The 13,552-nt window shown below is 39.4% G+C and overlaps 1 long non-coding RNA gene across 1 annotated transcript in view; it reads left to right on the top strand.

Annotated features, from left to right (window-relative positions):
• The window catches only part of LOC141993390 (uncharacterized), a 222,888-nt gene that overhangs the window by 111,106 nt on the left and 98,230 nt on the right, over positions 1–13,552 (top strand). The window contains exon 2 of the long non-coding RNA XR_012640839.1: positions 2,983–3,024. This is a non-coding gene — a long non-coding RNA (uncharacterized LOC141993390). The remainder of the gene's footprint in view (positions 1–2,982; positions 3,025–13,552) is intronic.

The following is a 13,552-nucleotide window of genomic DNA, read 5'->3' as shown; positions in this document are numbered from 1 at the left end:
AGCTGGGGGATCAGATAGGAGGCGGGGGCTGGGCCACACCTGGCTGTTTGTGGAGACACAGCCTCACCTAACCGGCCCTCCATACAATTTTGGAAACCCGATGGGGCCGTCAGGCCAAAAAGTTTGCCCGCCCCTGCTATACAACATTCTGCTTTGAGATTTGCTCATCATCCATCTTTCAAAGATTGGTCCATCCACCTATCAAACCTTCACACTTTGGAATTGTGACAGCATATGCAAGTTAAATGGAAAACTTTTAAATAAAACACAGACATTGTTCATCAATTTAAATGTCATATTAGTGCATTTAATATTCACTGGTTCACATAATGCCAAACTTCACAGTCATCTCTTTTGTGACCTCACTGTATGCAAACTTGCAGTCAATCTCAAAGCTCATAGTGGCATTCACCAAGCTCTCAGCGAAGGGTATTTTTCTGCTTGACGTGACTCAAATATTCACACACGATTTCACAATATTCCACAACTGCCATATGAAATGTAATCTGCTAACTAATCAAATTATTTATTGCCAAGATAAAGTCAGGAGAAACCTCAGTTTTGTAGTTTTATGGGACTGTTATTTTAACAGTTATGACCTATCTGAGGCAGCACTTTATTTTGAGAACAATGCCAGTTAATTATTTACAGCACACGGCACATCTTGTTTTGCCTTCAAGAGGAACAGCCAAAATGGATGACAGTTTTTTAAAGCAATAATGCCAAACATCCATATACTCAGTTTTTAAGTTATGTTTCACCTGTATGAACAGGTCATTCATTTTTGCACTGTCATTTATATTCCTGGATAACTAAGGCCTTGATTTAGTAAAATAATAAATAATGAGTAGTCCCAATAGGGACTATATCAAAAGGAACTACTCAGATTGTTAAAGTTAGGCACATAGAATCATAGAATATCAGGGTTGGAAGGGACCTCAGGAGGTCATCTTGTCCAACCCCCTGCTTAAAGCAGGACCAATCCCCAACTAAATCATTCCAGCCAGGGCTTTATAAAGCCTGACCTTAAAAACCTCAAAGGAAGGAGATTCCACCACCTCCGTAGGTAACCCATTCCAGTGCTTCATGCTGAAGTACTTTGCTGTATCAGTACTTGAATGTTTATGTGGGTTGCCACACTCAATTTGCAAGCCAACATATAATTAATAAAACATATGTCTAGCTTCATGCAGATCGCTTTGCTAGTATGTTGTATCCTAATCCCTTGTCTTTGTTCAGATGCTGTGCACTTTGGGGTAGTGACTTTCTGTGTGTTGAAAGTGCTAGAAGACTTTGGGTTCTACCATGATCTAAATAATAATTATTCATCAAACCAGAAGAGACTTTGGACAGTTGTCAGTGTCTAGAAGATCAGGAGCTATGGTATTCCAAAAGAGTCCTCATCCTCACGGCAATTGAAATGATTCATAATAATCAATCTGAGCCCAATGACCTTGGTGAAAAGCAAAAAGATAAAACCAGTATTAAGGAAAATGTCTTTAGATGCTGCTTCTGTTTCTGATGCATCAATGAATGCAATTAATTTTTTGGCAAGAGCTGTAGCATTAAACACTATGATCAGAATATTATCATAACTTGGCTTGGGAGGATAGAGAAATAAAACAACTATTGTCATCCAAATGTATGGAGAAAAGTTGGTTGTTTCATGAAGCATTAGGTGAAGAGGTGTTGGACTCAAAGTGGGATGTATCAGAGTGGTCAGATCATCTTTTTGACACTCCCAAGCAGAGACAAGATAGAAGAGACTGCTTGTAGGTAGGGATAGAGGCTGACCTGCAGAGGAGGCAAAATGGAGGAGAAATTGCAGAAATCATTCTTCAGTCCTATAAAGTATTTTACTCAGTTAGGCCACATTCTACCTCCACCCCACCCCAAAAAAGCAACCAGGAAAAAACGGTTAAGTGGACATAATCTTATACATGCAATGTAAAATATTCCTCAGTTTACCAAAATATGTAAGTTTTCTAGATTTTTTTAATTTACATCAATGGCAGATTAACTGGGCCCTTAAATAATACAGAAAATATGCAAATTTTCTGACTGAAAATATTGCTTTTTTAACTAAAACTGTCTCAGGTATTTTATTAAAATTAAAAGGATGTGGGGCCTGATGGCTCACTGGAAGCCAGTGAAAACTCCCATAGAGCTTAATGGCCCAGAACCATATTGTTTAGAATATATTTTGACTGACAAAAGATGTAATATTTGTGACCTTAATAGTAATATGTAGTTAATGAGGTATTTTTTAAAAAAACAACAACACACACACACACAAATACCATAATGAAATCAATAGGAACTGTTGGGTGTTCACCCTTTGGAAAAATCAGGTAACTTAGGCCCCAGTACTGCAAACATTGGCCTAATGTTAAAGAGGTGCATAATCATTTGCAGGATAAGGGCCTTAATTAGGAGACTAAGTCATGGTGTTAGTCACTTAAAATAAAATATAAACTTAAAATGAAAATAATACTGTACATTTTGCAAAGAGAAAGATCAGAAAGAAAAACCTAGTTCAAAGTTTGGATTTATCAACCTTGAGTATGTTCCCTGTGACAGTACAGGAATATAAATAGAAATAAGATCTTTTGTGCATTATCTGAATAAACACATTCCATCCACTCCTCCAAAATAATGCAATATACTTGGACTCCACAATGTGGAAAAGGCAACTGCATAATGTAAGAGTTCCTTGATATTCATATTCACACCCTTTTTACCTCAGCAAGTCATTTATCATCTAAATGTGTTGTTATTCATCACTACTACATATGTCAGCCATTTACTATGTAACAATTAAAATATTACATTTGACACCCACTATTAAGTTTTAATATTTTATCTCCCTCAAGCATAAATTCCATGTATTACTTTCATAATTTCTTTTTGTATTAGCAGTGTCTTACTTCATACCTTTCACGTCTAATTGGTCACTCTTTCTTCTCCTTGACTTCCCCACAGAGCATCCCAGACCACGACTGAGTGCGGCAGACCCCATGCCAGGTATAGTTTAAATATCCACTTATAAGAAGCTTGACAATGTAAATTATAAATATTGCCATTTATTTGAAAATGAATTAACTTGTTCAGGGTACTCTGAGCAGCACAAAGCCTCCCTGATACTTTTTTTTTCATGCTACTTTCCCCCTCCCCCCCTCGCAAAGAGAGAAAATCTTGATATCTTTTAAAAAAAAATCTCCATGCAGGTAATAAAAATGATGGTCCTGATCCTGCAGGCGTTTAGGCATGTAAGCTACTTTATTCACATGAGAATTTCCATTGACTTTAGTGGAAGTCCTTCTGCCCTAAAGTAGTTGCATGCCAACGTGGTTGTAGGATCAGGCTTCAGGTGTGTTAATACAATGGTTATCATTAAAAACTTCACTGTTTACAGGTCAAATAAATGTAAACAACATTCCCAGCAATCCTGTACAGAAGGATGTAGCATACCACAGTAACTGTCCAATGTTTAATGTTGGCCTGTGTGATATCATGAAACACCAAAATGCTGGAGATCATGTTCCACGCATCCCTAATGGGTATTAAAATGTGATGGTATTAGTATAAAGATGGTGTCCTGATTTTTTTAAATTTATTATAAGTTTGCTCTCATTTTGGAATTTCAGTGGTTGCAAGTTTGATTGGGTCCTTATTGTCCCATGGTGTGGCATCTAACCATATCTATTGTTCAAAACATGAATTAAGATTTTATGATATGTATCTAATATTTCAGTCTTTCAAACAGCATTTAGTTACTCTGAAGGAAATATGGTTTTACATATGTACCAGATGACACTGCAATGTTCAACACAGTAAGAATATGAGAGGTTCAAATACTTAACCCAGCAGACATTTGAGTGAAAATGTTGTGGGCTGGGGTGTTGTACTGGAGACAAGAAACAATTCATTCCATTGCTCCAATGCACTTTCACTGCAGGAGGGAGTGTCTGGAATTTAAGAAGCATGTGGATACATCAGACCCACTCCTACTCCTTACCCAGCCAGCCACTGGTAGGGTGCAAGGTGTTCTCATGAGCCATTGCCCTGTAACATGCAGAGGTTACATACTTTATGGACAGAGTCGGCTCCTTGAGGCCTGCTCCTACAAGTACTGAAGTCAATGCCAAAACTCCAATTGACTTAAATGGTGCAGGATCGTGGCTAATAAGAGTTATGCTCCCTAATCAGGAAGTGGAAACAATAATATGTGGCTTCTACAACTGATCGCTACTAACTAACACAGCTTGAATTTTGAAGATAAACTATCAGATAACTGTAGTGAACTATCTGTGATAAATGCATAGATTAAAACTTGCACACACAAATGCGTCCTGTAAATTCAAGTATGGAATAAACTTAAGGAAACTGCAATTTGCTCATGGAAGTTCTGTGAGCTGAGGAAGAGGCTGAACTCACTGAGTAATTTATTTCCTGGCTTCGTGGCACAAAATCATGTAAAGGACCCACCTCACTAAAATGGAAGATGGAAGGTTATTATTGTTTCTTAATTCTGTATTGCCTATTAGAATTTTGTCCCTCACTAAGCTTCTCCCGATGAAAGAAGATATGCCTGCAAAAGTTTTATCTTAAGCAACGAAAATACTTCATGAAACATCCATATTTGTTGCAATATTAATTTGATATTGGTGCTATTAAAATATTGTTGTGTTAAAGTTCTGCTAAAGACTGTTTCCATCTAAATAGTAAAATGCATATGTACCTTGGAGCTGTGTAAGCAGCTAGACATTTTTGAAGGCTGTAGTCTGGCCCACAGTATCCCAGAAGACGTTTCTTCTCTTCATCCTCCTGCTTTATTTTTAGAGTTTTCCCTGTTCTTCTCAATTTCCTTTTAATTTTCTCTTGATAAAGAAACCAGGCTCAGAGGCCTAGAAATTCCATAGGATTCTGTTGTAACTATGTATCTGAATCACCCCAACCAGCCAGGATTTATACTGGATATAAACCCAATATTTTTGCAGAAAAAAAGACTGTACATCGGTAGATCTTAAGCATTAATTTCACTCTAGCTGGCTGGTAACATCTGTAAGATTTACTGCCCAGGTGGAAGCTCCAGAGCAGAGGAAAAGTAGGGAGAATAGAGATCCTGAGCTACACTAAGAGACTGAGGGGACATAGGTGTTCCTACTTCCTTTTTTCTTGGTTTCCTTTCCGAATTCTCCTTTTTAATAGTCTGTTTTTTCTCAATATTAATAGTTTTAATTGTGGTGAATGGCTCTTTTGTAAGAAGGGCATGAAAATTTTGGGGCAGTTTAGTATAAAGAGGGGATATTTAAGTCAGCACACAATGGAGGTATACAAATAATGGCAAGTAAATCTGGTGTTTCTACTTACCCTCTGTCTTACTACAAGATCAAGGGACTTTTAATGAAATTGAAAGACAGCTAGATTAAACAATTAATGAAAATAAACAAATACATAATTAACCTGTGGAAATTAATTCCCACAAGATATCACAAGAAGCCAAAAGCTAAGCAGGATTCAGAAAAGGATTAGACATTTATATGGTAATGAAGATGTTCCATAGTTGTTTTGGATGAGATAAAAAAAATGTATAATAGATATAGAGTTTGATTCAGCTCTCATTAAAGGCAATGTGAATCAGATCTGCACCATTAACCCTCATTTTTCAGGACATAAACCAACCACTAATTGATATGGTTAGGAAGAAAAATCTCTAAGGATAGTGTAATGGGATGTGTACCCCACTCAGGCTCCAAAAAGGTCAATATGGTCCTAAGAAGTTGTCTAACATACCAAGCTGTCCCTGGAAAGTGGAACAGGCTTAGCTGAGGATGAAACCCAGCAGAGATTGTCTGGGTGGTGCTGTAAGCAGAGGAAGTTAACAGTAGAAGGGAGCAGCAGGGAGAATCTCTAGTCACTCTTTGGGACTAGTTTCAGAGTAGCAGCCGTGTTAGTTCTGCAAAAAGAAATGGAGTACTTGTGGCACCTTAGAGGCTAACAAATTTATTTGAGCATAAACTTTCGTGAGCTACAGATCACTTCATCGGATGCATGCAGTGGAAAATACAGTGGGGAGATTTTATATACACAGAGAACATGAAACAATGGGTGTTACTATACACACTGTGATGAGAGTGATCAGGTATGGTGAGCTATTACCACCAGGAAAGAAAAAAAAAACTTTTGTAGTGATAAGCAAGGTGGGTCATTTCCAGAAGTTGACAAGAACATCTGAGGAACAGTGCGGCGGGGACGGGGGGAATAAACACGGGGAAATAGTTTTACTTTGTGTAATGACACATCCACTCCCAATCTTTATTCAAGCCTAATGTAATGGTGTCCAGTTTGCAAATTAATTCCAATTCAGCCGTCTCTCATTGGAGTCTGTTTTTGAAGTTTTTTTGTTGAAGAATTGTGACTTTTAGGTCTGTAATTGAGTGACCAGAGAGGTTGAAGTGTTCTCCGACTGGTTTTTGAATGTTACAACAAAAATACTAGCCCAGGAACCTATCCTTGCAACAAAGCCCGTTGCCAACTGTGTCCACATTTCTATTCAGGGGACACCATCATAAGGCCTAATCACATCAGCCGCACTATCAGAGGCTCGTTCACCTGCACGTCTACCAACGTGATATATGCCATCATGTGCCAGCAATGCCCCTCTGCCATGTACATTGGCCAAACCGGACAGTCTCTACGTAAAAGAAGAAATGGACACAAATCAGACGTCAAGAATTATAACATTCAAAAACCAATCGGAGAACAGTTCAACCTCTCTGGTCACTCGATTACAGACCTAAAAGTCATATTTCTTCAACAAAAAAACCTTCAAAAATAGACTCCAATGAGAGACTGCTGAATTGGAATTAATTTGCAAACTGGACACCATTACATTAGGCTTGAATAAAGACTGGGAGTGGATGTGCCATTACACAAAGTAAAACTATTTCCCCATGTTTATTTCCCCTCCCCCCCCCACTGTTCCTCACACCTTCTTGTCAACTGCAGGAAGTTGTCTACCTTGATTATCACTACAAAACTTTTTTTTTCTCTCCTGCTGGTAATAGCTCACCTTACCTGATCACTCTCATTACAGTGTGTATGGTAACACCCATTGTTTCATGTTCTCTGTGTATATAAAATCTCCCCACTGCATTTTCCACTGCATGCGTCCAATGAAGTGAGTTGTAGCTCACGAAAAACTTATGCTCAAATAAATTTGTTAGTCTGTAAGGTCCACAAGAACTCCTTTTCTTTCTTTGGGACTAGAGAGAGTAGATACCGGGAGGGTCGAGGAGAAAGTATGGGAGATCTTTTCCTGAATAGAGAAGTCTCTTAGGAGGCCCAGAGAGAGATGAAGCAAGCACTGGGAGTGGAGCAGGCTTCACTAGTGAGCCCTGATTAAAGAGCATGATCTAGACTTCCAGTGAACGAGTCCTGGGAGGTGTTCAGTGGAAGAACAGCAGGGGAAATTTAAGAATCATTAAAGGAGGGTGCCCAAAGGAGGGTGGAAGTTGGTTTCAGTTTGTACCTTTGATTTGGGTTTGTTAGGTGATTCCGGAGGAGGGTGTTGGAAATCCCAGCCCTGAGAGAACGGTGAACCTAAAGAGGTTGCAGGGAAGAAGGCCTCTGAAAGGCTGAATAGGAAGAAGCCCAGAGAGGCAGCAGTAAGGAGATAGACAAAACACCCCTTGGCTACTTGCTATTGTGTTCTTGAGCTGGAACCCTGGTGATGTAGTGGGAGAGCCTGGGTTCCCCTACCAGTCACTGGTACGGGGAATGGTGGCATGAGGCTGAAGAAAGGGACAATGATGGAAAGTCTAAGAAAAAGGAGTGAGTACCGTGGGGCCCAAAGTTGGAGCTGAAGACCTGATACAAGTTCTTGGACATTGGTTAGTTGGCATTTTTCTCCACCCCAGAAAGCATGAATTTAAATCATGACCATGTTAGAGGGCCAAGTCCTGGGAAGAGGTGGACCACTGGAGGAAAAGAGTGCCCATTAAAAGGGGGCACCAGTTGAGGGGAGAGAGCCACCACACCTGGCCATGAGGAAGCATTCCAGCAGTCAGTTCACCCTTTCACAGGTAGGTTATTCCATAATTTTCTACCACAGAGTTTCTTGTACCTTCCTATCAGGGGCAGGATGCTGAATTATATGGGCCAGTTGTGCGGTTGGGATTGTCAGGTAGAAGCTGAAGGAGAGTTTGCACTAATTAAATGGTGAAAGCATTATTTATTTGGGTTTTCATTGTTCCTTACTGATCAAAAGAGGCAAAGTTTTCATCAGAATCAGCTGAACACAAGGTTAACTAACCACTACTATATGTGACTATTATCATTGCAGTCCTAGAGAATCAAGCAAGAAAAGAATATAACAACCTGAAAAATGTAAGAGGTGTGACAGGGCAAGGCCAGATGGCTATATAAAAGTAGTGGGCGATAGATATATTAGCTCCAGGCTAAACAAATCCCTGGTACCAGGATAAGTGAAATGGCAGCTGCTCCAGGTCAATTAAGACACTTGGGGCTAATTAAGAACTTTCCAGAAGGCAGGGAAAATACTAGGTTGATTGGGACACCTGAAGCCAATCGGGCTGGCTGAAACTAGTTAAAAGCCTCCCAGTTAGTCAGGTGGGTGTGCATGTCAGGAGCTGTGGGAGGAAGTTGTGCTGTTGGAGAGACTGAACAGTACACACCATATCAGGCACAAGGAAGGAGGCCCTGAGGTAAGGGTGAAGTGGAGCTTGAGGAAGTGAGGGCTGCTGTGGGGAAAGTAGCCCAGGGAATTGTACATGTCATGTTTCTAAAAGGTCAGCTACCATAGCTGATACTATTAGGGTCCCTGGGCTGGAGTCTGGAGTAGAGGGTGAGCCTGGGCTCCCCCCACCCTTTGCCCCTTGATTAATCACTGGGACTGGGAGACAACAGAGACTGTGCAAGGAAGGATAACTTCTCCTCACCTCCCTCACTGGCTTATGATGAAAATGGCTCAGTAGACTGTGACCCTTGTCTCTAGAGAGAGAAGGGTTACGTGGAGGGTCACAGTGAGCCTCTGAGGCTAGGGAAATCCGCCAGGAAATGCGGGAACCACGGAGGCAAGGACAGAGCTTTGTCACAGAGGATATTACTTAACTTTCCCATTCTCCTATGTATTCACAATATTAAACATTATAATGGTGAGTAGTGTCCAAGACTAGTTTCCTTCTAGCATCTGAAAGAGTAGCAGTATAGTTCTGTATTTGTTCACTACACGTACAGAGGGAAAAACACTGAGTTTAAATAAATCTACTAGAATATGTATATAATTCAGAATGTAATGGAACCACAAGCATCTTGTCTTTACTACCATCACAATACACAGAACCCAGTTTAAGAAATACAATTCAGAAGCTCATTAATGTGATATTTAAAGCAGCTTTTTAAAGTCAGACCCACTACAATATGTGTGCAACTGACGAAATGCGTTCATGTTCAGTAACATTTTATCATCTTTGGTTAGAAGACTGCATGTAGTATCGTGCTCTTCCAGCCACAAACAAACCAGATTAGTTTCCAAGATCAGATGAGATAAGGTGAAATCAGACTTGTATGGTTCCAGTGTTATCAGGAACACCATAGTACTGTACCACCTTGAATGCTGTTCTGCTCAACCTCGTGTTGTAATTTATTCTGTTTTTCTCAGGCAGCAATATTTTAGGATAAATAAATGTCACTGTAAACTCTGTAATAAGAGAATTTCCATAGGCATACATTGCCTAAAGTTTGGACTGCATTTTCATGCTGGGGATCTCTACCAATATGCGGAACACCAAAGAATTCAGATGACCTAGATGGCATTATTTTAAGCCCATTTCCCCTTTACTAGTAATACTATCTAAACTAAGTTTGTGAAATCTCTATTTACAGGACATGTAGGGAACTGTTCTCTACAAACACAGATGTTTCTGAAGAACAGAAATGTAGCAGACATATGGTAGGCTGGAACTGCATCCCCATTTCTTTCGTTAACTTTTTCAGGCTTTCTGCCAATAGAAGCACATAACTTTTTTACACCCACACCAACAGTATTCATTAATCCAATTCTTTTGGGTAGGATTTTGTTGATCATTACTACTCTAAATCATAGCATAATCTCCACTGTACCATGATAAAAATTGAAATCTCAAAATCTTCATTAGTGCACAATTAGTCTTTTAGCAAGACCACTTATTTATGACATCTTGTATCATACGTGATACTTGTAAAGCTTTGTAAACCTGACCAGTGTGGTCTAAGATATCCAGGATCCTCCCCCTCCCCCTCCATAGCCACATGTCAAAACTGTAACTTCAAGTGTTATGCGATTAGCAACACAAACTTGGTTATTTTTTGAGAACTTTGAGAAACAAAATAGGGTAGAAGAAACTAGGTACAAAGAATGTATAATTCAATTAGCTAACCTCACTTAAAATCCATTCCTAATGTACATATTTGGTCAGCCCCTTAGATTTAAGACATCTGTTTATCTTGCTGTCATTAAAGCTAAGCTGCTGTAAGTTATTAAACCCAGCAGTGACTGTTTTCACTCTCGCACAGTGCCTTTTTCAATCATAGATGAGCAGAAGCAAGCAACGAGTCTGAAGCCCGTTACTTCACGTATAATTAGAATGTTTAGTTTTTGGAGTACTTGTAGAATTTCCCTCTGGGTTGTCCCTACATGGCTCACTAAAATGCAATTTTTTTTTCAATATTCTTCTGGCAATATAAACTATTTATGTACTGGTATTCCACCTATTTTATCCATTACAAGGCTGATGGGCACAGTAATAATGTATGAACAAGGCTATCTGTAGATGTGTTGCTCATGAATGAAGATACAGTAGTAGAAAAGCTTATCCTGTCTCCTGTGGATCATTTACATGCAAAAGAAGTAACTGACAAGCAGCTATGCATGTAATGGCTGGTCTTGCAATCTGAGTGACATCCAAGTCTTAACTTAGTTATTATTACAATTATTATTATTTTATTTGGGGCTTGTAGGTTCAACCACACTATAATCAAGAATGTTGTACCATTGTGCTAGGCACTGTACAAACACAAAGTAAGAAACAGTTCATTAGGTCCCAGAAGTAAGAGACATGGGATTTTGCTGGTGGATCTTGGGCCTTGGGAAAAGGGGAGACCTGAAGTCTTAGCACACTGAGATCTCTCTTTTGGTATCTCTGTCCATATCATGGAGGGGGAGAGGATTCAGCAGAGTGAGCTGAATCTTAGGGCTAGGCTGAGGAGAGTTTACCCTTGGAAAATTTGATAACCACAGCCAAGCTGAAACCAAATTCCCATACAAAATCTTCTTCTAGACTTCTTGTAATCTAACTTTTTTTGTTTATAATCTGCAGCATGCAACTAGCCAGTGTGAGAGAACTTTCAAAATCAAACTTTCCATCTGTTTTCTTCTCTCCAAGATACACTACTGAGTTCAGCTGTAATTATCATTACAACTCTACTATGCGTGACTATGCATAGATTTTGTAGTCCACATTTCGTAAATTGAGTTCAGTGTTGGTAACAGTAACAAGAGATTTGTCTTTCGGTTCCTATGATATCTTGCTTCCAGTTAGTATTAGTTAAAAACCCAACATGGCTCACGGATGAGTTCTGGTTGAGACATCATGAAAAACTGAAGGCTTGTCTACAGGAAGGGTGGGGTGTTAATCTGAACTTTTTTGCAGAACCAGGTAATATGCATTATGCAAGCCACGGTGATAGAATGCACACGGGATAGTGTTCCCTTTGTCAATGCACACCATTGTGTACACACACAGGCAGTTTGCTGTGAACTGAGTGTATCCCATGCCTGGCATTCTAGAATGGTGTGCTATGTTCCTTTGCTTTGCTGCTAAGTAGTGTGCATTCTGGGATTTTTCTTGTTGTACACATAGCGAAATTCAGGCTAGTTCAAATATTTTTTTTTAAATCCCAGGATTTATCTGTTTCTGCCCTGTACTTCCTTTTTGGGCAGTCTAGTGCCATTTTCAAAATGCTTTCGGCAAGTGTGGACACAACAACTCTCCACACCACTGTGCTGGCAATATCTAATATGCAGAGGCTGCTTAGGTTGTATTTTAGCACTCAAAATGGTATGAATTTGGCTTTGGACTTCACCAGCTGCACCACTGAGCAGATGTGTGTAGCAGTAGAAATATACTACAGACCACCTGATCACGATGTTGATTGTGAAATGCTCAGAAAGATTAGAAAGGCTATAAAAATAGAAAACTCAATAATAATGGATTTTCACTATCTCCATATTGACTGGGTACATGGCACCTCAGGAAGAGATGCAGAGATAAAATTTCTAGACATTAGTAATGACTGCTTCTTGGAACAACAAGTCTTGGAACCCACAAGAGGAGAGGCAATTCTTGATTTAGTCCTAAGTGGCGCACAGGATCTGGTCCAAGAGGTGAATATAGCTGAACTGCTGGGTAATCGTAACCATAATGTAATTAAATATAACATCGTTTTGGCAGGGGGAGAGAGGGTGATACCAAAGAAGCCCACCACAGTAGCATATAACTTTAAAAAGGGGAACGGCCCCAAAAATGAGGAACCTAGATAAATGGGCATTAAAAGAAACAGTTACAAGTGTGAAATGTCTGCAAGCCATGGAAATTTTTTAAAAACACCATAATAGAGGCCCAAAGTAAATGTATATCCCAAATTAAAAAAAAAAAACACACACAGTCAGAGGACCAAAAAAATGCCACTACGGCTAAACAACAGAGTAAAAGAGGGGGTGAGAGGCAAAAAAGTCATCCTTTAAAAATTGGCAGTCAAATCTTACTGAGGAAAATAGAGAGGTGCATAAACTCTGGCAAGTAAGGTGTAAAAGGATAATAAGGTGGGCCAAAAAAAGAATTTGAAGAGCAACTAGCAAAAGACACTATAAAGTTAATCAAAAACAGGAAGACTGCCAAACAATCAGGTGATCGAGGTGCTAAAGGAGCACTCAGGGAAGACAACTTCAATTAATTCTTTGAATTGGTCTTCACTGCAGAGGATGTGAGGGAGATTCCCACACCTGTGCCATTTTTCAGTGACAAAGCTGAGGAAATGTCCAGATTGAGGTGTTGATGAAGGAGGATTTGGACCAAATTAATAATTTAAATCATAATAAGTCACCAACACCAGATGGTATTCACCCAAGAGTTCTGAAGGAACTCAGACATGAAATTGTAGAACCGCTAACTATGGTATGTAACCTTTCATTTAAATCAGCTTCTGTACCCAATGATTGGAGAATCACTAATGTAATGCCAATTTTTAAAAATGGCTCCAGAGGCAATCCTGCAAATTACAGGTCAGTAAGCCTAACTTCAGTACCAGGTTGAAACGATAGTAAAGAACATAATTATCAGATACATAGATGAACACGATTTGTTGGGAAGAGTCAGCACGGCTTTTATACAGCAAACTCATGCCTCACCAATTTACTGAAATCTTTTTAGGGGGTCAACAAACATGTGGACAAGGGTGATCCAGTTGATACAATGTACTTTGACTTTCA

Source organism: Natator depressus, chromosome 9 (genome assembly GCF_965152275.1).
Source record: "Natator depressus isolate rNatDep1 chromosome 9, rNatDep2.hap1, whole genome shotgun sequence".
NCBI classification, from domain to species: domain Eukaryota; kingdom Metazoa; phylum Chordata; order Testudines; family Cheloniidae; genus Natator; species Natator depressus.
Note: the sequence above shows the minus strand (reverse complement) of the source record. Positions and strands in the feature narration are given on the sequence as shown.